The sequence below is a fragment of the Dipodomys spectabilis genome, unplaced genomic scaffold, assembly GCF_019054845.1.
Source record: "Dipodomys spectabilis isolate Male_0828 unplaced genomic scaffold, ASM1905484v1 ptg000481l, whole genome shotgun sequence".
Classification (NCBI taxonomy): domain Eukaryota; kingdom Metazoa; phylum Chordata; class Mammalia; order Rodentia; family Heteromyidae; genus Dipodomys; species Dipodomys spectabilis.
Genome location: NW_024871158.1, coordinates 874,450 through 896,021, shown reverse-complemented (window position 1 = coordinate 896,021; position 21,572 = coordinate 874,450). Strand labels below are relative to the sequence as shown.

Here is a 21,572-nt window from a genome sequence, read left to right as displayed (position 1 = left end):
TCAATGACATTTAAAACCAGAGTTCACTTCTCTACGTTTATATAAACTAGTATATCTAGTGAGGATTTAAAGGTTTTTATAATACATATTTTAACATTTATACCAAAATATTAGTTTATTTGTAACTGTTTATTTTTAATTTTTGTCGGTCATGGAGTTTGAAATCTTGACCTGGACGATGTCAGTCAGGTCTTCAGCTCAAGACTAGTGATCTACCACTTGAGCCACAGCCAGTTTTCTGGTGGGTCATTGGAAATAAGAGTCTCATGGTCTTCCCTGCCTAGGCTGGCTTTGAACCATGATTCTCATCTCTCAGTCTCCTTAGTAAATAGAGTTACAATTATGAGCCATTGGCGCCTAGCAACATAATTATTTTTTACACATTTATGAAGTATGGAGTGATACTCCCATTCATTTATATGTGGTTTAATGATCAAGCCACATCATATCCATTAATTTCTGCATGTAACATTTCTTTATGGGGAGAATGCTCAAAAACTTATCTTCTGGCTGTGATGAAATATCTATTCTTAAGTATAATCACTTTGCTTCTTGTAGTATAAAATTAATATATTTACTTTTAGTCATGGAAGTTTGCTAATTAAAGTTATATAAAACATGAATTGTAAAGTGAAAGAAATTCATAGTTCCTTTACTTGTTTAAAGAAAATAATTATGCATTTTTTTTCAATTATATTTCTTTGGGAATGTGTAGCATTCATAGATTTAACTGTTAAAATTGATAACAGTTACATTATATCAAGTAGATTCCAACTTGTATTTGAAAATTGCACACTTAACACAAATATACTTCACTTTCTTCCAAGATATAATTAAAATAATAGTATAGCAAAGCTTGGTGTTAGTTGTTCATGTGTAGAATCATAGAAACTCAGGAAGCTAACACCTGAATATTTTAGCTCAATATCAGTCCAAACAGAAAAAATGTGGAAACTTAACTTGAGGATGTGGCTCAAGGAATAGCGTGCATCAGCCATGAGCAAAAAATAAAAGGGAGACCATTAAACATTGAGTTCAAACACTAAAAATGGCATATACACAAAAGACAACAACAAAAAAGTAGTATGAGCATCAATAATGAAGACAAAATAGTAGAAAAGATCATGAGAAATGTTGTGAAAACATCTGGAAGACAGAAATTATTAGACAGAATTTTGATTCATGAGAGGTAAAAGTCACAGTATAATTGGACAATCTCATTGTAGTCATACGTGTTGAAACCTGGCTATTGGGTAACATGTGAAAGAGCAGACTGGATTACCTGAAATATCAGACTTCGTCTGTAACTATGCATCATCTCACTCTGCAAAAATCTAAAATCGTGCTTGTTAATTTAAAAAGTACCTCATGTTAGATACTGTTTAGTCCACACAGAATGGGGTCCTTATTTTGAGGCTTTAGACCAGTGCTTTTTTTATATCCACTCCTGTTTTACCCCTCTTCCCTGGTGCAGCTATACATTACTAAGCTGGCACCAAGGCAAGGCTTTGAACTAGACCCCCATGCCTTTTTACATTTAGAAGCATTATTTGTTGCTGGGTTATAAGCTGCAAACCCTTGAGTATTAATAAAGTCATTTCCTAAGAGATGACAGTAGCTAGGTAAACAAAGCTAAAATGTCAAAGACTTAGCATAGTGAAAACTAATTTCTAGCTATATCACAATCTGTAAGTGTAGATTTTGTTTCCCATTGTTCCATGGGACACATTTTTGTTAATAGAGCGTATTCTGCTGTCTTTTCATAAGAAATCATAGAGGTGATTTTTTGCCTCTTATTCAATTATATCTAATATTTTAAAGTAGATTTGTCCTAATATAATATTAATTTAATCAATTATTTCATTAGGGCGATGTTGGTCTGATTTTTTTTTCCAGTAAATCTTATCGCTTACAATAAATGAGAACATGCTGTTTCAGTATCCTATTAATATGACAAAATACATTATAAAATTAACTTAAAAGGAGGAAAGATAAATCTTGACTTCTGATTTTATACATTTCATTTTATGTTTCTTATCCTCACTGCTTTGGATTGCTGGTGGCACAGTACCCCATGTCAGGAACATGTGATGGATTATTTGTATTCATGGAAGCGAGGAAGTAAAGAAGAGGTGGAATAGGAGTGGGGGAAGGGAGAAAGAGGAGCAGGGGAAGAAGGAGAGGGAGAAGGAAAAGGAGAAAGAGAATTAAAAGAAGGAAGAGGAAGAAAGGACTTTGATGTTAACATCCTCTTTGATCACAAGTTCTCAGTGACCAAATCTTTATGACTATGCCCACTTGAAAGGGTTCACCTCTTTATGGCAACATAGTGAAAGCTAATTATTAATCCCAATCCTTTTTGATTTTAGATTTAATTTATTGCGTGGTGGATAGATACTTCTATATAATTGTGATAACTTTTGTTCCTAAATATTTACTTGACTTAATCAGAGAAGCTATTTGGCACAAAGGTGGTTTGGTTATACCAATGCTGGAAAAATGAATGAAATATTTAGAGGGCAAATGCTTTTTATTTAACAGATAAGGAAGCCTCAAGAGATTTCATTTTTGACCTTCAAAAATGACTATTTCATCTAACTCATAATGAATTGAATTTTTCATAATTTTATGGCATTTCCATTCAAGTATGTGTCATCTATAGTAAGGTTCTTTCTTTCTAGTTGAAGGAACAATAAATACTATCATGATCATCTATTTCTTAGTTATTCTATAGAGAGTAGCTATTCAAAAATAAGTTCTATTAAAGTCTGTTGGAATAATTGGATAACTGATGGAATATCGTGCTTTAGTTATCTCATATTGAGATTGATTCATTTCTAAAATCACTATTGATATAAAATAAATGAAATTCAGTGTTTCTCTGAAATGACTTGTTATTCAAACCTTAGAAATACATGACCAAAAACTGAGATTTTTATATACCCCAAAATTTATGAATCTACTTTTTCTGTCAAATATAGTTTATGTTTAAAGGAAGAGAAAATTATGTGACCAAAGTATATAATATTTAATGTAATGTAAAATGGCTTCATTCAGCCTGACAGAGCCTGTTGCTTTTAGTTTACATGAGAAATTTGATTAATGATTCTTTTTCACTTTTGAATAATAGAATATTTCAATTTGTCCAAAGATTCTGTCATCTAAACCTTTGAGTGTATATTTTTTTCATAAAAATGAAAACTATTTTTCACACTGCACGTTCAAGTTTAATAACTAAATAAATATCTAAACGTTAATTTGTTAAATTGAGCCTCTAAAATTCAAATAATAGGAAATTTAATTTATTCTTAAACATATTAAATCTGTGCTAAGTATAGGTATCTCAAGCTTGTAATCCTCGCTACTCAGGAAGCTGCCGTTCAAAGCCCACACACATCACAACACACACACATATCACACACAAATCATAACACGCACACACACACACACACACACACACACACACACACACACACACACACACACACACACACACGCCATAAACGGAATTCTGGCTCAAATGATAGAGAAATATCTTTGAGGGAAAAAAGAAACTAAGTTTTAGGTCTTGAGTTAAAATCACAAGAACAACACACACATACACAATATTATGTCTAAATTCTTATTTTAGTTTGAAAAAAACTATATCATGAAAAGTAATATTTTTTACATATCTTGCAATGGTTGTGAAATTGTTTTTAGTATAATTTGTCAAAATATAACAGGATATTAAAATTAATATTAATCTAGTTATATTTATAATTACTCATAATACCTTGGAGTACAACAGTTGGTATATTTTCTATAGCCATAAGAAATATGGGGCTGGGAAGGTGGCTCAATGGTAGAGCGCTTGCCTTGCCTGCCTGAGGCCCTGGGTTTGATTCCTCAGCACCACATAAGAAAAAAGCCAGGAGTGGCTCTGTGGCTCAAGTGGTAGAGCCCTAGCCTTGAGCTGAAGAGCTGAGGGACAGTGCCCAGGCCCAGAGTTCAGGTCCCACAACCGGACCCAAAATAAAAAAAGAAAGAAATATTCTCAGTAAAAAAAAGAAAGAAAGAAAAAAAGAAAAAAGAAAGAAAGAAAGAAGGAAAGAAAGGGAGAAAGGCAGGACGGAAAGAAAGAAAAAGAGAGGGTAGGGATGGAGGGAAGGAGGGAGAAAGGAAAGAAGTAAAGAAGGAAGGAAGGAAAAAAGGAAGGAAGGTGGAAATGAAGGAACAAAGGAAGGAAAGGAAGGTGAAAGGAAGAGACAAAACCTATTTCTAAAATCTGCTATTAGTCCATCATAAACTCCATGTAATTAACCCTTTAGTAAATTCAAGTTTGCAATTTTCACTTCTTTGCATGTTCTCCATGCATGAATGAAACCAACGAATAGAGGATCATGAATAACCAGGTGAATCTGTTTGCATCTGTAGTAATATGCATGCAAATCTTTTTCTCATTTTCTATACATTGCAAACAATTTACACTTATAAATATTCTAAAAATTATAAATAATCTAAAAATTGATGTAACCAACGGATGTCAATGTATTATATAATATGAATATTAGTATTTTAGTGCTATTAACGTTACAGTCTTCATGTTATATTAATTACAAAAATTTATTATGCATTTTATCAGAGAAATTAATATCCTCTGATTTTGATGTCTGTGAAAGTCCTAATAGCAGAAAGTAATTAAAATCAAACGATATCTGTATTTGATGGCTCAAACGAATATTTCTCAAAGCAATTAACTCATCAGAGATTGTTCAAATACATCAGAAGGGCCTTAGAAAGGCTTGTACAATGTTTACATGGTTACCTATGATGTGATTCAAGAGCCATTAAACTATCATACTTCACTTTGTCATCACTATAATTATTCCCATTTTAAGAAGAATCATCCACATAAGTCAAATGATATAAGCTTGTCCTTAAGTTATTATCTTCTATGAAATAATATCCAAATGATATACTACCCTAAGTTAAAGCAAAATTTGCAAAGTGTATTGGACGATGTAAGTCCTTTCAGATACACATGTTGAAATTCTATTCCCCTGTCTGGTGACATACGAATCAACCTTTCAGAGATGACCCTGCAATAATGATCCTAATAAAGGAAGCCCAATATAATTACTCTGCCTTATGAATGTCCAGCAAATAATTATAATGAACCAGAAAGTGGACCCCCATGAGAAAAGGAATTGCTTGGAACAACCATTTTTATAATCAATGTTCAAGCTTCTAGAGTATGGGTAATATACTTCTTTTGATTTTATGCCACTTACTTTGAAGGATTCTCTTATAAAAGTCCAATGGCTAACAAAAAGCAAAGTAGTTTGGAGTTAAATATCACAAATTTTGATAAAAATATTTATTATATTTTACTATTTGAATTTTATTCTCCAAGTCTCCAGGTTAAAAATATTTTTAAATTGGAATTGAATTGAGGTTCAAATCTATTAAACTATCAAAATTAAGTTTCAAAAAATTTTTATCTTTAAGTAGTTGTACAAAGGAGTTGCCATTCACTTAAACAGTATATGGGATACAGTGCATCTTGATCAATATCACCCCTTTCAACATTCTCATCCACCCCTCCCAATCAAGCCCAATCCTTACATATCTCAATATTATGTTATGGAATTACTTGCCATTTAACAAAGCAGTTTATGTGTACAATGCACCTGGAATTGTTTTACCACTTCAACATCTCTACCCCCATTTCACACTACCCCTTCCTTTGTATATGTCAATTCTGGGAATTATACAATGGATTGTTGTCTGTATTCTATCCTTTTCCCCTTAAATTTCCTACCCCTCTCACATTGCCCCCTACTGTCCTCTCTTGCAGTACACATTTACTATTATTTATTTTGCTGGGCTTTGACAGTCTTTTAAGAGAATTATAGTATTTTCACTCTCCATGGACTCTGACATTTCAGATAATTCATTTGTACCTCCTTGCATCCCGTAAATGGAATTGCTGGATAATAGGTAGCTCTCCATTCAGTTTTGTGAGCAACTTCCATAGTTTTTTCCAAAGTGATTGAACAAGATTACAGTCTCACCAACAATGAAATACAGTTTCCTTTGGGCCACAGCCATATCAGTATCTGTGATTGTTCATTTTTTCATAATGAAATTGTAAAAGGGTTGAGATGAGTCTCAGTGTTGTTTGGATTTGCATTTCTTTTATGGAGAGAGATGTGTCGATTTGTTATTCTTACTTCTTCTTAGAAGTAATCTTTAAGTATTTAACCATATATTAATTGGGTTCTTTTTTACTTGAGGGTTTATTGTTGTTGGGTTTAACTTTTTCATTTCTAAATATGGGTTAGTTATGAAAACCCTTGTCTGATGATTAGCTAGTAAAATTCTTCTTCCATTCTGTTCTCTTTCTATATATCCTGCTAACTTTTCCTTTGCCATGAAGAAACTCTTCAGTTTGATGCAATTCTATTGATCCAGATAGAATAATATTACGCCATTCATAAGGAAATGGAAAGACTTAGAACAAACATATTAAGTGAAGAAAGCCACACTCAAAGAAATATAGGTTGCCTGATTTCCCTCATTTGTTTTATTAGAATGTGCCTCTAATTCTACAAGTAAACACACTTGGATGGTAAAAGAGAAAACATTACATTTGTACATGATAAATTATATGGGATTTTTAACATTTATACAGTGAGATCAAAGCAGAATGCCCTTTGGAGAGGATCACAAAAGCTCAATAGTTATATGAATATTATCATATAAAATAATGTTCTTCAAAATAATCTCCAATAAATGATAATCAAAGATTTTTTATTGGTTTGCTTTTTCCTTCTTTCTTCTGATGCTGGTTTTTTTTTCTGCACCTTTGGTCTTATATGTAAGTTTTCAAAGGGCAAGGGGGAGCAGAAATGGTGGGACAAAGAGTGAACAAATGCAGCAGTGCTACTCAATAGACACTACATTAAAAATGAACTACACAACTTATGGGGGAAGGAGGTTGAAAGAGAAAAACTGGGAGAACATTAAGGAAGAGGTGACACTTCAAAAAGAAATATGCTCATAATCTGACATGTAATTGTAACCCTTCGTTACATCATCTTTAAAAATTAAAAATGGACCTCATGAGCAGGTGAGAGTAGCTATACTAATATTATATAAAATAGGCTTTAAATTAAAAGTGGTATGAAGATAAAAAGTGACAAAGAAAGACATTACATATTGGTAAAGAAAACTATCCATTAGGAGGATATAACAATTCTAAATATCAATGCCCTGAATCCTAGAGCTCCCAAATTTATCAGACAAATACTACTTACCCTAAAAACATGTATACAACCAAACACATTGTTGGTTGCTTGAACACAACGTTCTTACCTCTGGACAGGCCAGCCAGGTAAAAACTTAGCAAAAAACTTCAATGCTAAATAACTGTATTGACAAACTATACCTAACAGATATCTACAGAATATTTCATCTAGCAGTGTCACAATATATATTCCTCTCAGCAGCCCACAGAACGTTCTCCAAAATAGATCATATCTCAGATCACAAGGACAATCTCTGAAAATTCAAAAATAAAAATGAAATTACTCCTTGTAATCTGTCAGCCCATGATGGGACCAAATTAGATCTCGACATCAAAAGGCATCACAGAAAATTCTGAAACACAGAGACTGAATAACACATTGCTAAATCATCAGTGAGTTACTGATGAGATATGGAGGGAAATTCCAACGTTTATAGAATTCAGTGGAAGTGAAACAGACAAAATGCTACCTCCTCTGGGATATAACAGCACAAGCAATACTCAAGGAAAATTTATATCTTTGAGTGTGTACATCAACAAATTAGAACAATCTTGAATCAGCACTAGGTACTTGAAAAACAGGAACAAGCCAAACCAAAAACCAGTAGACAGAAATAATACAAATTAGAATAAAAAAATAAATAAATGAATCAGAGTCTCAAAAAACCATACAGACAATCACAATTGACTTATCTACTAGTAGCTGACAACTTCTCCCAATGAGCTTACAACTTCTCCCAATGAATGTGAATGTATCTATTTTCAGAGATAGACTCAACCAGCCCAAACCAGTGAACAAAACAAACTATTAGGATTCTAAGAAACAACATTTTGTTTGCCTTTAAATAAATTTAGTCTGTTATTATTAAGGTGATTTATAGTGGGATTACAATTACATGAGTCAGGTAATGAGTACATTTCCTTTTATAAAATGTCTTCAGTTCCCTCACTTGTTCCCAGTCCTACCCTTCTGTCCCTACCCGTGTGTTAAATAGTTCACTTTTATCAATGTTCAATGAACTCCACTGCTGCAATTTTTCACTAAAGCTCTGTGCCCACCCCTCACCTTCCTGAAGACATACAATGAATATACCAGGCATGAGGTAAAGACTACAGGTTCATCACAAACTATAAACAACAACAACGAACCAAAACAAAAAAGGAGTCTTTTGTTTCCATATCATATACTTTGTTTCAGTATATATATTATATAAATATAATTATTTTTTATCATAAAGTCAATTCAGGGATTGAGGAGTGATAACATAATTTTCCTTTCTATTTAATAATGCTTTTTATTCTAACATTAAAGATGCAAGTAACACAATTCAAGTCCTATGAAATTTGAAGGTTATGATTTGAAGTTATATTTTCAAAAATTCTAATAGTTCCATTTTGGCAACCAAAATGAAAAACAGGAACGTTTTATCCTCAAGAATGTCATTATTTCATGTGCAAAAAACTAAAATAAGTGTAATATTAATGTAGTGGAAATAAGAAATCAAAGACTTATGCAATGCATCAATTCCATCGATTATGAGATGTATTGATAAAATTAATAAAAGTTGTTTTAAGTAGATTACTTAAGACGTGAAGCAAGTGATAATTTTCTTTTCTAGGTGAAGTTGATATAGAAATCAAAGCCCAAAGATTCCAGAGTCCTGTGTGCTTGATACGTGGCAATTTACACATATGCTTGTCTCATCTCAAAGTTATTTTAAAATAACTGTGAACAGGAGTAGAATGAAAAGAATCACTCAAATGTTTACTTTTATTTTGTGACTAAATATGCCTTTTTATACCTATTTTATTTCAAAAATCTGGTAAATTTATTTATGTCACACCAACAATAATGAAAAATAAACAGCCCCATGCTCCTTAAAAGACAATCAATATAAAAGGAAACAATAAAGAAAAAAAGGAACCTCATTTTGCACGTGGTCTTTTATATTGTGGTGCTTTGTAATTGTGGATTATGTGACTATCTCATGAGTCTGGGCTTGAATAACGAGGGAGGGCTACTGGAAGAAAATTTCAAAATCTAGAGCAGCTAACAGCTCTGCAGTTGTTTGTGGGTTTCGCTACAGTAGCAGCAGGGCATATGATGTACAAAGGAAATGATTCCAGTGCTTTACAGGCGAGAATGTGATGAAAAGCATACTTTTATCTTCTTAGATGAAATAAGAAGACCACACTTTAAAAGATTACTATATGATCAGCCCTTTAAATAGCATTGCCATCTTTTAGGCACTCCAGATAATTCAAGTCCTTTATCAACCCACAAACATTGCTGCCATTCACAATCATTGCTAAGGTGAACATCCAGTTCTTTTTGACATTTCAAATGGTTTAGGAGCAATATAAACAATAATACAAGTTGTTGAGAAAAGTTAATTTAGAATCAGTAATCAAATCAGATTCAACTCTATAGCATAACCTTTAGGAAAAATTAATTAAGGAATATGGCATGTCCTTTGTCATTTAATATTAGACATTAGGGCAAAATGCCAGAAACAGACTCTGCAAGAAGGAAAGAGAAGTCTTTGATATGATATATTAAAGGTTAACTAGGGAAAAGTAATTTTACCTACAGTTTCTATTATATGATAACATACTTTTGTCTACTAATCAGAGAGACTCAAAAAGATTTTTAATTATGATATGAAAAATGCATCATCATGAATGAATGAAATCACGGAGTAGATGGCTCATTATTCTCATTATTTTGAATGATCTGGTGTTTTTGTTTGTGTGGAAGTATGAATGTATTTTATGTCTGGGGAGGAAACTTTGATTATTAGATTATTGTGTGATATCCAATGTCAGGAACCTAACATGAGTCAAAGTGGTAAATATGTGTGTGTGTGTGTGTGTGTGTGTGTGTGTGTGTGTGAGAGAGAGAGAGAGAGAGAGAGAGAGAGAGAGAGAGAGAGAGAGAGAGAGAGAGACTGTCGTGGGGCTTGAACTCTGGGCCTGGGCGCTGTCCCTCAGCTCCACAGCTCAAGGCTAGGGCTCTACCACTTGAGCCACCATACCACTTCCAGAAGCCATTATTCTTATCACAAAAGGACTTCACATTGACAGGTATAATTACAAGAAGTAAAACGATAAATATTCACAGTGGCAGCAAAAATCCCTTAGGTGCCTAGCAAGACAGCATGTTTTTCCAGACACTGCATGTGGTGTGAGCGATTTTCAAACAAAGCGACCATAGAAGATGTTGAACCCTAAACAAAACTGACAATTGCATAAACCCAGTCCTCTATGACAGATTTACCAAGGCCTATCTTGGAGATTCTTGTTAGGGACTTGAAAAATTTATAGTTTAGTTGTTATTACAGAACTCTTTTACACCTGTTCCTCAGCCATTAACTATATTTAACATAGTTTCTTCTGCTCTAACATATATTTTTGGCTCAGGAAATTCTTTTTTGTTTGTGAAAACTTGGTTGTTCACAACATAGACAGGGGTTTTTTAAACCTTTTGAAATTGCTGTTCCCATAGAATTCTATGAGATGAGCTACTCTTTGTCATTTCATAGGAATAAACTTACTTTGATTCAAACCTGGACAGCATCTAGCTTGTTCTCCCTCCTAGAAATCCATCTGTATGGACTTCTTTACATGTAAACAGACCCTCATTTACTTGCAAAAGTCTGTCAGTTAGTCAAAGCTAATAAACCCAATGAGGTGAATTCCTTTCCCATGCTTCCTTTACATTAAAAATATAAACAATTCTTACATTTTGTTGAACATTAAAAATGTTCAACAATGTGCATACTTTTTAATGTGAAGTGTGATTCCTATTTTCCATAATGTGACTCAAACAGAGAAATCAGTTTAAGATGTGAAAGAGCCTTTCAAACTGTCTTTGACCTTGAAAATTTTCCTGGGTATGAATTTTTGGAGAAATATCCCTTTTTTTTTTTTTTGGTCCGGTTGTGGGGCCTGAACTCTGGGCCTAGGCGCTGTCCCTCAGTCTTCAGCTCAAGGCTAGCGCTCTACCACTTGAGCCACAGCATCACTTCCAGCTTTTTTCTTTTTGTTTATGTGGTGTGGAGGAATAGAACCCAGGGCCTCTGGCATACAAGGCGAGCGCTCTACCACTGAACCACCTTCCCAGCCCCAGAAATATCCCTTTTCAAAGATAAAGTACTCATTTTTTTTACATTGTGCTGGTACTGGGGTTTGAACTCCTTGCCTTGCGCTTTACCTGTGTAAGGTCTGCTCCTGGATGGAGAGCAGATTCTATCCTCCTTGCAGTAAAGTCTCCGCCAAATAACTGTGTTACTTAGGCAACTGGCACACCTGGAAGATGTCACATCTGCATCTGCTGAGGTCACATCTGAATTTGATGTGGCCACACCTATCTTCACCCATTCCCTAGAGAAGGCTAGCTCATGCCCAGACGTGCTCTTTTTCCAGGTCTTTCCCAAGGCTTTCCCAGGCCTTTCCCAGCCGCGTGGAGGACCAACATGGCCTGGTGCCAGCGGGATGATGAATAAACCTACTCCTTACATTAATACCACATGTGTGGTGTGGTTCTTACTCAGCAACCTCTTTTTAAAAACCTAACATAAATGGTGCCATTTGAACCCGGGAAAGGCTTAAAGTCAGGATAGAAGGTGGGATTCCTCTCCTTTTTTTTCTTTCTTTTGTTTGTTTTTCCCTTTTTTGCTCTGAGGAATACCACAGTTCTGAATGCCTTTTGGGAACCGGTCTGTCTGCTGTGGACAAAGTGAATCAATTCCTTGCTGGCCTTTGCATCCACCTCCATGCTTGTACATTTTGGTGAGTGAAATACTCTCTAAGGGTTCTCTGTCGCTCAGTCTCTCTCCAGATGTGGTTCCATGCCGAAGAACCTGCTAGGCCTTTAACTGAAAGTCCAGTCATGTCTGGAGCCCAGGGCACTTGACTCTGGTTGCTTGGCCACTCCCCAATAGAGGGCTCAGTGGTAAGTTGTGGGTCCACTTCCATCCGATAAGCCCACCTTCACTCATTGATTATTTTTCTCTCCTACACCCTTAATGGGGAGCTGTGTGTAACTCCAGTGCCATGAAACCCCTCTGAAATGCCTCCTGCATTCCCTGGATAGCCAGAGCACCTAATTTTTTAGTCTCTTCTCAGATTTAGTCAATTTTTGCCTCTGCAATGGTAAACGGTCAGAAGTATGTTCACTTTCAGGATCTCTTTGCTCTCTGCTAATTATGTCCAACTTCGTGTATCTCTCCCTTTCTTTTCTACACCATTTTGGATTGTGCCCTGAAGAGTGTAATGAGAGTTGGGTCCAGAGGACCTCCTCTAGCTTCCCTATCAAAGACTAGCCAATCTAGGCTTCATCTATTTGTTCAGGCTTTCTTTGCATTTTTTCAGAAATTCACCATCGTGAGTTTGCCATCTTGGCCACATGGTAGTTTCAGGATTTGGTCCTATCTGACCCATACCTTTCCACCAAGTTTACTACTCCTCCATCCATCTACTCTATTGTACCTTGCTAACAAGTTGCTCTTTTCTCAGACCCTGGTAACTGAGGTCCAAGTATCTGATGTGCTTTGTTAGCAAAGATGTCTAAATATTAATGTAAAAAAATTTAGATTTTGAGTTTTGCCTTTTTGGTTTTGTGTTATGCATTCTAGTACTGACTACGTGATTCTAAAATATTGCGCATATCTGTGTTAAGATTCTCACATCTAACGAGTTTTGTCATGGCAGGATATTATTTGGTCAATTCTTGGTAAGGACCAGGTAAACTCTACTTACACTATTTGATAGCCATGTTGATTAATTGGAAATAATAAAGAGTTTTCATGACAAAGATTGCAATTCAAAGCCAACCGGGGCTGAAAAAATCCCTAAGACTCCATCTCCCAACTAACCTGCAAAGGGCCAGGCTGGAAGTATGGCTGAAGATTCTTAATTCTAACCAGCCAAACACTGGAAGCGGTACTGTAACTCAAAATGGTAGAGCACTAGCCTTGAGCAGAAGTGCTCAGGCACAGTGCCCAGGCCTTGAGTTCAAATCTCCATGAATACTCACTGAGACAACTCATCCCAGAGACAATCACCTAGACTCAGCCATTCTGGGGAACAAGGGACCATGGAGAGGAGTAAGAGGAGATGATGTCATATCAGCCATTTTGTGCCTGCCCTTTCAAAATTAACCAGAGCCAGGAGGTCAATATAAGTAAGAAGCCTGCCATCTAATGTTCATACCTGTCTACCTTTTAACTGGATGGGAATTCACATTCTTGCCTCTGTTACCTGAATTCTCCTCTACCTAGTCACCAGATAGGGACATTTCTACCAACATTTTTAAGCCCCAAGTCCTTCCACTTGCCATTTATTTGCTCTCTAATAATTTTTTCCAGCCCCTCAATGCCTCATGAAACTTTCTCTAGACTTCATTCAAGAGACTTGCCTATTCCAGACTTTATTAAAGGACTCACACTCACCAAGGGACAGCTGCAGCTCACTGCCTTCTCTGGGATGGGACCAAAGTCCAGCCTTTTACCCCTAATTTCGACACACCTTGTCAGCAGGAAGTAGCCAGAGAGGATCCTCACCCTATTTCATGATTATTAAAAGGCTGGAATATAAGGTCTGCTTCTGGATAGCAAGCAGATTCCACCCTCCTCCAAGCAAAGTCTCCTCCCAGTACCTGCGTTACCTAGGCAACTAGCACTCCTGGAAGATATCACATCTGCATCTGCTGAGTTCATATCTGAATTTGATGTGGCCAAACCTTTCTCCATCCATACCCTAGATAAGGCCTAACCCAGCCATAGATGCTCTCTTTCTCAGGTCTTTTCCAGGTCTTTCCCAGGACTTTCCCTGCCGCATGGAGGGCCAACATTGCCTGGTGCCAGAGGGAATGATGAATAAACTTACCCATTTCCTGAATACCTCGTGTTTGTGTGGTTCTTACTCGACTACTCTTTAAAAACCTAACAATCTGGGCTTTAATTCCCAATGCTTATTCTATACCTCCTGAACCACACTTTCACTTCTTCCTTTTATCACAAGTGGAGAAAAGAATCTCTTAGGTTTATCTACTTGGAATAGCTTTGAATTACAATTGTCAAATTTGAACCCACCTAGTATGGAGCTGTAAGCCACTGGTGCTCTGCTAGAACTCACTTTTTAATAATAAATATTCACAAAAAGAGGAGAAAACATATTTGTTCAATTATGTATGTGTTGCCAGATAAACCAAATCACTTGCTACTGGAAGAGAAAAAGAGAGAAGATAGAAATGAATATGGAGGAGAGAGACATAAAGAAAGAAGAAGGTAAGGGAGGGTAAGTGATGGGAGGGGAAGGGAAGGAAGAATAGAAGAGGAGGGGGGAGCTGAGTAGAATTGCTATTCCTCACTAAGGTATTGTTGAACAATCAGTGCCTTTGCATTTATTTAACCAAAGCTTTCTATTTTTGGTGGTAGTAAGCTGAGATATAAAATACAAATTTACATGTAAAACCTGTTAGTGTGCTTACTCCTGCATGAAGGAAGCCACAGTTAGGTTACTGTTAGAGACAAGGCAAGAGTAAGCAGTTTAAGTGATTCTGAAAAACAATAATTGATATGCCAGGAATGCTACCTTGCCCAAATATTACTCTTGTTCCCTGTTCCAGTCTTCCTTTCTACAAGGATAGCAGAAACAGGGAGGCTGAGAAGGCATGGGAAGGGGAAACAAATAAGGAGGCTACAATGCTTGATAAGAAATGTACTCATTATCTTGCCCATATAATTGTAACCCCTCTGTACAATATTTTCACAATAAAAAATAAATAAAAATTGAAAAAAGAATAGCAGAAACAGAAGAGGAAGGAGATATCTGAGCAATGATCATCTTTCTGTTTACCTTCATCTGTTTACCCTCATCCCCTCAAACAATAAAGCCAAAGGAGACTTAACCTGAACTAGTAGGGGAAATGGGGGGAGGGGTTCATTCTAACTTAATGTGAAAGATTTAAAATAATTGGGACAGCATTTCAAATATTGAAATAAAACTTTTTCAGTTATTAATAAAAAGTAACTCGAAATTTATTGAAAATTTAGAAGACTACAGCACTCACTACATAGTGGATTCTGCATAATTAAAACTGACTCCTGTTTCTATCATCAGAAATTGAAAATCGTCCCTGAACTTCCAATAGTAGGTAAATTGTCCTCGATATTCACTTAAAATGTGTGAATATAATGCAGAAAACATAACTTTAAATTTAGACTGTTGAAGTGATAAGTGATGGACATTCATGATGGATAGCATAATATTGAGAGCATGGAAATTATTTTCCTTCCATCTTCAGTGTGTAGAAAATAAAAAAGCTCTATTTGATGGCCCTGAAGGTCCAATTCTAAATTTAGGACAGAAGGTGAATAGTAAAGAGACCTATCTCAGCCATTCACAGATTGGAAATGTGGAGAAATAGCCTCATTTATGTAGGTCAAACATGGAAGTGAGGATGTGGCAAGCCCAAAGCCAAATGCCAAAGGAAGAGATATTTTACAAAATACCATGAAGTTGAAATAAGTCTTAAATAAGGAACTGGGCTTAAAGGGAGTAGGACAGAAGAATGGAGAGGGAAATGTTGGACTAATATAATCAGATCACTCAACGTACATATGTGAAAATATAAGTAGGAAACTTGAAGGGATAGGTGGGGTTGGGGAAAGGGAAGGAAAAAAAGTGGAAAGATTAACAATGATCCAATGTGTTGTACAATGAAATGTACATACACTCTATTCCACACTGACATGATGGAGTGAAACCCCTTTGCACAACTAGCTAAAGATTTAAAAAATTGGTTTTAATATTAAGAGACCAGAAGCATAAACATTTAGAGATAAATAACAGGATAGCATTGACATATTGTTGAGGCTTATGCTCTTTTCAATATACAAAATTTAATAAGTGCCAAGTCTGCTGCAAATGTAAATTTTACTTTGCCAATTCTTTTTGCAAATTGCTTAAACTATAGAGAACCAAATTCCAATATCCCTTCACTTCAAATTAAAAAAATCTTATAGACCTTTAGTTGTTTCTAAATATCTTAAGGTAATGCATTGGAACTAATTTCATTCCACATTTAAATTTAAATTTTAAAACACTAAAGTCATTTAAAATCCTCTCACTCGGGCACAGGTATGGATAGATAACTGATATGGGCAGAATCAGAATTATTCAGAAGGTTGTAAATGTATGCTTACCTAGTTTTCTCTCTGCTGGATCATAGAATACAGACTATCCTAATTGGAAAAATTTAGCCTTCCGAGGTTGTCTGCATATAAACACTCCATCAACATTTTCTCATTAAAGGATTATTCAAGATTAGCTATATGTTGATTGATAATGACTGAGCATGACAGAAAGGTGATGGAAAACCATTTACTCTTCAGTGAGGTTCTGGCTTGTGTTTCACAAAGTGTTATGAAAGCTCTCCATAAGAAATCTAGCAGATGTATTTCTAAAAAGTACTTGCATGCTAACACTTTCTTATAATGTCTCAATCCAAGTACTTCTCCTTGGAGTTCAGTACTATTCAATGATGCTGTGTTAGCTTTTTGTTACATTTTGCAGACCAGTCTTGGTGATGAAATTTGTGCTCCCAATTCCATCCACAAAATGCAGACAAAAATTATCTGAAAAAATTTGTATCTGTTGACAGTGCATATACTTGGATTTTTTATTACAAACATAGAATGTTGTACAAATTTTCATAGCAATTACACTGCACTAGGTTGTGGACAGATTCTAATGTAAATAATATACTGTGTTCATGTAGAGTAGTTGAGTATCTGATGTTTTAATATGCCTGTGGTCCTAAAACCAATACCTTACTGATTTTGAGTGACAAATACAACTTCCTATAAGTACAAAAGTTTTCCTTGTATCTTTTTAATATATATATATATTTAAATTTATATTGTAAAGATACTGTACAGAGGGTTTACAGTTACATAAGTAAGGTAATGAGTACAATTTTTTTCTTTATTATTGGTCATGGGCTTGAACTCTAGGCCTGAGCACTGTCCCTCAGCTATTCAGCTCAAGGCTATCGCTCTACCACTTGAGCTACAACGCCACTTCCGGTTTTCTGGAAAAAGAGTTTCACGGACTTTCTTTCCCTGGCTGGTTTTGAACCAAAATCCTCAGACCTCAGCCTCCTGAGTAGCTAAGGTTACAGGCATGAGCCACCAGCATCTGGCATGAGTCCATTTCTTATTGAGCATTTTTACGCCATCCTTTCTTTCCCCCTACCATCCCTTCTCTTCACACCTCCTCAACTCATCCCTACACCCACGCTCTCATAAAGTGTCTTATTATTAAATTATTACATTATTATTTTCTCATTATTACAATGGGTCAACCTTAATCCTATCTTTGTATATTAAATAAAAATATGCTGGCTTGAATTATGCTGATTCTCCTTGTGTAGACACAAGTAAAATCACTCACCAAGTCCAAGAGCATATAAATGAAATGGACACCTTTTTTGTCAGTTGGTTTAGTTGTGTTCTACACATTTATTGACAGGTTACAAATTATTCTCAAACTTTAATATATTAAAAATAATCTCTTCTTTTCTTATTTTCTTGGCCAGAAAATCAGCGAGACCTCAGTCAGCATTTGTCTCATAGGACTTTTCACATAAGTTGATTACCTGTTGACCTGAAGTCCAGTTTTATGAGGACTCACTAATCTGCTTAGGAATTTATGCTGGCTGTTGGAAAAGAGCTCAAAGAAGGATGCCATTTAAAGGCTTATAATTTTATTCTTTGCCATGATATTCTCCTGTTACTTTGGTTGTTGAGAGTGTGTATAAGAGCAAGCATTCCGTGGGGATCAGGGAGACAACATATGATCTTTACATACTGACATTTCCGAGTAACTTGCTATCATTTGTACTGCATTTTGCAAGTCCAATCTGTCAAAACCTACCAGTTTTAAGAGATAAGAGGAGTGGTAAAAGAACTCTTAGAGACAAATACATCTTGAACATATTTTGTTCCAAGCATTCCATCTAACGCATTTTCAGCAACTAATGAAACTTGTGTTGGCTGTAATTATGTGTCTTTCTCCATGTGTGCATGTATACATGTGTATATGTATATGTGAATTTGTGTGTATAGTAACATATATGTGTACAATATAAGAGCATATACACACATATATGCATATATAAATAAATATACATATACATATATATGCATATATATCTTTGTTCAGTGACTTAATCTGTAGTTCCCAGAACATTGTCATTCTCACAAGGTGTTCATGATAAACTGCTCTGAGGACCTTGCTCTATTGTACTCACTTCCGTCATTACCTTCTTTTTCATCCCTGTGAACAACTTCGGTCTATTTTACATAGGAGAGCTTTATTTTCATTACATGTAGTTACAAACTGATAATCAAAGACAAAGGTTGTTTGTGAAAGAAAAAGAACTTTTAGGTCACAGTTTAAAATATCTTTTTTTTTGGGGGGGGGGTCCAGTCTTGGTGCCTGAACTCTGGGCCTGGGAACTGTCCCTCAGCTCTTCAGCTCAAGGCTAGTGCTCTACCACTTGAGCCACAGCGCCACTTCTGGCTTTTTTTCTTTTTGCTTATGTGCTGCTGAGGAATCGAACCCAGGGCCTCATGCATGCAAGGCAAACGCTCTACCACTGAGCCACCTTCCCAGCCCAAGTTAAAATATCATATCCATCCAAATGATTCCTATGAGATAAAATTTGTAATAGTAGTAAACGTGAAAAGTAATTCCTAGACCTGTTGTTTTGCCATTTACAATGTCAAAGAATAATATCACATCACTCATAATTCTTAAAGAATGCAAGGGAAAATGTTAGTCCCCATCATGTTCCCAAAAAAGCCAGTGGATCCTCAAGGATAACAGTAGACCAGCAGAAATTCTATGTAGCAGACATGGAGCTTGAAAGAGAAAGAGAGGACATGAGAGAGCGTGAAAGAGGGAGAAATATCATAATACTGAAAGTCCATAACAGATTAAAAAAAGAGCTGTATGAGAATACACATACTGTTATCTTTAGACTCTACATGTACATTTGAAGGTATTTGATGTATGATAATCCATCAACCCAAAATATAAAATGATTTTAATAAAAAATAAAAATGACTCAGAAGTAATTAAAAATGCTAAAACAATTTTCACATTAGCAAACTCTCAGAGATATTTCATGACTTTGAAAAGAATAAAGTGGCTGGGGTTAGTATAAATTTAGAAGTATAACAATACACAAAATTTATGAAAAGATATTCATATATTTCATTATATAACCCAAAGCAGAAAGCAAATGTTGTTTAGATGAATTTTTAAAACCCAGTCTATCAGAAGCTGGGATGGTGGCTGTTGTAGAGTGCCTGCCTTGCATGCATGAGGCCTTGGGTTTGATTCCTCAGCATCACATAAGTAGAAAAGAACGGAAGTGGTTCTGTGGCTCAAGTGGTAGCACTAGCCTTGAGCTGAGGTACAGCAACCAGGCCCCAGAGTTCAACCCCATGGCCAACAAAATCAAAGTAAAAAACAAAACAAAACAGTCTCCCACTTTTGTGACCTCAACTCTGTAATATCACTGCTTCAGCCTAGGGCTAAGATTTTAAGTGTGGACATTTATCATCCCTCCTGATTCTGACTGTACTTGATAATTTTTTAATCAATAATTTGTTCTTAATTTTGCTTTTTGTAAATTCACATGCAACTATAAAAAATGGTTTGGCCATCCCAGTAACCTTCTCAAAGTACCTCCTCATGATGAATAACAAAAAGTTTTATTATATTATAAGGGAAACAATACTACAAATAAAGAAACACAATAACTAAATCTTAATGATTAATAAAATAAAATATCAAAGAATTACCAGTGTTTTCAGTATTTGAAGTATACTTACATATTTGATTTTACTATTCTTACATTCCTGTACATTTAACACTGAATAAGATTATGATGTTCAACAAGAGTTTTATAGGCTATGTGTAGTCTTTAAAGTTACCCACTAAGATTGCTTTTTATGACTCATCTCATCATTTGTATATGGCTTATATCATCATTTGTTCCTCAATAACATATAAAGTAAGGAAGCCCTAAAGTTTTAAGAGAAACTGTGCAGTTAACAAAGTCTTAACTCTTCACTCTGCTTCTTTACACTAAGACTTTGCAACATCTCATTAGTAATGTTTCTATAAACTCTGAAATGTACTTTTTAGTAGCATATGTCTGCTACCATAAATCTTAAATATTTATAGAAAAGTTGTATGACCTGACAAACAGTCATAATTTTGGCCTATATAAGCAAATTCCCAAAATTAAATATATTTGAAACATTAAAACTTTTAACAAACCTTAATACTTGCCTCAGTGTTCATTATGACAGGTGCCTTATACAGAATAATTGAATTCGTCCTCCTACACATCTCTTTTTTTATTTTAATTTTTTGTGAACATACTGTACATAGGGGTTACAATTACATGGGCAAGATAATGAGTACATTTCTTATCAAGCATTGCAGCCTCCTCCTTTGTTTACCCTTCACATCCCTTCCCAACCTTCCTCTGCCCCCCAACCCAATTCCCCCCACCCCCCGATCCTACACATCTCTTGAACAACAATATCTGGGATTATTTTGTTTTGACATGTCAATCTTGACTATTCTTAAATGTGTGCTTATGTAAGAAGTACATGGTTCTAAAATTTCACGAGAATTCTTCAAAACTTACTTTTCTTTGAATAGTCTAGTTTAAGAAAATCAATTACACTTTATATATAAAAAATGCTCTGTGCTCAGTTCAGCAGCACATACACTAAAATTGGAACAATACAGAGAAGATTGACATGGCCCCTGTGCAAGGTTGACATGCAAATTCTTGAATCATTCCATATTTTTACAACTAAAGATGCTGGAGAGGATGTGGCCACAAGGGAACCTTACTTGATTCTTGGTGGGAGTGTTAACTTGTTCAACCACTTTGGAAAGCAGTATGGAGGCTCATCAAAAGATTCCATATAAAGCTCCCCTATGACCCAGCAATCACACGTTTGGGGATTTACCCAAATGGTCACAAAGAAGACCATACTAAAACTACCAGCACAAATATTTTTACTGCAGCATTATTTACAATAGCTAAGATATGGAGCCCACCCCGATGGCCCACAGAAGATGAATGGATCATGAAAATGTGGTATATATACACAATGAAATTCTACGCCTCCATCAGAAAGAATGACATTGCCCAATTTGTTAAGAATTGGAAAGACTTCGAAAA

The 21,572-nt window shown here is 35.4% G+C and overlaps 1 non-coding gene across 1 annotated transcript; it reads left to right on the top strand.

Annotated features, from left to right (window-relative positions):
- The first annotated feature begins 21,086 nt into the window (after positions 1–21,086).
- On the top strand, positions 21,087–21,193 carry LOC122098623. Its single transcript, XR_006145759.1, has one exon. It is a non-coding gene; the product is annotated as a U6 spliceosomal RNA (small nuclear RNA).
- Positions 21,194–21,572: the final 379 nt, after the last annotated feature.